The sequence below is a fragment of the Morus notabilis genome, unplaced genomic scaffold (genome assembly GCF_000414095.1).
Source record: "Morus notabilis unplaced genomic scaffold, ASM41409v2 Scaffold15, whole genome shotgun sequence".
In the NCBI taxonomy this organism is placed as follows: domain Eukaryota; kingdom Viridiplantae; phylum Streptophyta; class Magnoliopsida; order Rosales; family Moraceae; genus Morus; species Morus notabilis.
Window position 1 is genome coordinate 21751 of NW_010367234.1, and position 2464 is coordinate 24214.

A 2464-nucleotide genomic window follows, 5' to 3' on the forward strand; every position below is an offset into this window, starting at 1 on the left:
AAATAAAGCGGTCGCGGTAGCACAGTTAGGGCGGTCGTATCCACAAGGATGAGACAAATTGAACAAGAAAAGATTAGTAAATAAAAAGTGTCATGAGATAAATAATAAAGTAAAAATAAAAGATAATGGAATTTTTGTTGAGAAGTTAAAGTTTAAGAAAAATATAGGAGAAAATTATATTTAAAACCGGTAAGGCGTCGAGATTTCCCTATATGCTTCGTTCACCCGAATGGATTTTGATCTTCAAGATTACTCAATTGAAAGTTTCACATCCCAAACTAACAATCGGAAAATATATATATGAAGAACATGTGAATTAAAATGTATTTGAGTGAGTAAAATTCTTACGTTTAGTATTAGGAAAAATCATCTTAAGAGAAATCTAAGAGCGACAATATACCATTGGCAATAATGCAGTAAAATACTACTCATAAAATAATATCTATCAATATATAGTATCATGCAACAATCACATAAAAAGAACTTGAGTAGATTTATATAAAAGTTGACAATAAAATATATCAATATGAGAAATTAGAATAAGATAGAAAAAAATTAATCACTCAAATATATAAACATTGAATAACAAGTGGAGAATCAAAATCCACTCAAGATCACTTCACATATAGGTTTCTCTCTAACCTCACCAAAGAGAAAAAGATGTCTAAACTTAAGCTAAAAATTCACCACCAAATAACTTGACAAAGCTCCTATTTATAGAGTTTTTTGAAGCTTGTTGACACAAAGTACTCGGTACAAAAATAAAAGAAAAGAATGTAAAGCGTTTCCAAACATGAATTTACAAAGAATTAATTTGGATGATAAAAGCTCATTAAATAAAAGAAAACGACAGCCACAAACGTTCTTCAGTTGAGAAACGAAGTTGGAAGGTTGTGCACGGTGGGGCCCATGGGTTTCTTGGGTTGTCTTTTGCACGTGCTTGGTGTATTGGATGGAGGAGGCATGCATTTGGTCCAAAGGTGTACGTGTTGTCGACTTGCCAAATAAATGGAGATGGGCTGAAGGAGTTGGGCTTAGTGGCTTGAATGGCTAGGCTTGCTGATGGGCTTTTTTTTTTTTGTTTTGCTTGGTAAATTAGTCTAAATCTAATTGTTTTCTTTAAAAACTTGAAAAATAAAATAAATCTAATTAAAATTAAATCCTCTAAATTTAGGAATATTTGAAATTAAAATCACAAATTTGATAAAATAATTTGACAATTATGAACATTAAAAGTGTAAATTTGTACACTTATCACAACCCCCAATCAGCTTATTGTTAGTCCCTAGCAATTCAAGCGAAAGAAAAATCATGTCAAGCCGAAAATTCAAATCAAAACTAGCAAAATCACCTAAGCAATCAAACAAAACATTAGTAAGTCATTAAAAAATGCTATCAAAACTACTTCAGTCATTACTCAAGAGTCGTGTGTGCGTGCACCAAACTGTATCCCTCTTATCACAGTCCATAACACAAATAGCATCGAAAAATTCACCAAGAAAAAGTCTCAACTCCATTTACCTCACGGGTGTCGGAAATATTTTAATGCAAAGGGTTTTCACTCATGGAGTTGGAAGTCAATCAATCAACGCTCAAGTGAGAGAATGCAATTTAAAGACAAGCTAATAAACAAACATTGATCAAATGATAGGCAAATCAAATATCTAGAACAATCCATTACTCAAACTATAAACAAACTTTCAGGATTTCATTCTGGTCAAAAGGAAGATCTCATAAACAAACAAAGAGCCAAAAAAATACAAATAAATATACACAAACTTTTTTCCTTTTTCTTTTTCTTTTTTTTTCTTTTTTTTCTTTTGTTTTTGTTTTTATTTTTTTTCCGAGGCAAGAGACAACATACGTTTGATGAAGCTGATGTAGTAAGGCATTCTTTTGATTGGCTGCTATGCAGCACAAGACGTGAGTGCAACCAAACTACGTAAACATTGATGATAAATGATGCTCTTGCTCTTTTTTAAGAAAATTGTACAAAAGAAAAATGATAAATATCTACAACACATGGCTCAATTCTAAAAATTATTCCTAACCAGAAATCATCCCTCAAGCAAATGTCACAAGTCAAGTAAAGGTGCTCCGTTAATGACTCAACCAACTCAAAAGATCAATGAAAGTTCAAAAAGCTGTTTTCTCAACTCTCACAACTCACCAAAAATGAAAAACTTAAACTTAGGAATTTTTCTCAACTAAATGTGTTAACAACCATCTTACCACAAGGTTTGGCATGTGCTCAAAAATAACTCTTGGAAATCATTTCTTGGTAATTAAGATAACAAAAACTGACTCAAACCAAACATTTTGAAATCATACTCAGATAATCTCACAAAAATTCTGACCCAAAATAACAACAAGACAAAAATTAATCTCATGAATGAATATGCTCACCACCCCCAACTCAAAATCAGACAATGTCCTCAATGTGTAAAAATATGTGCAATATGAA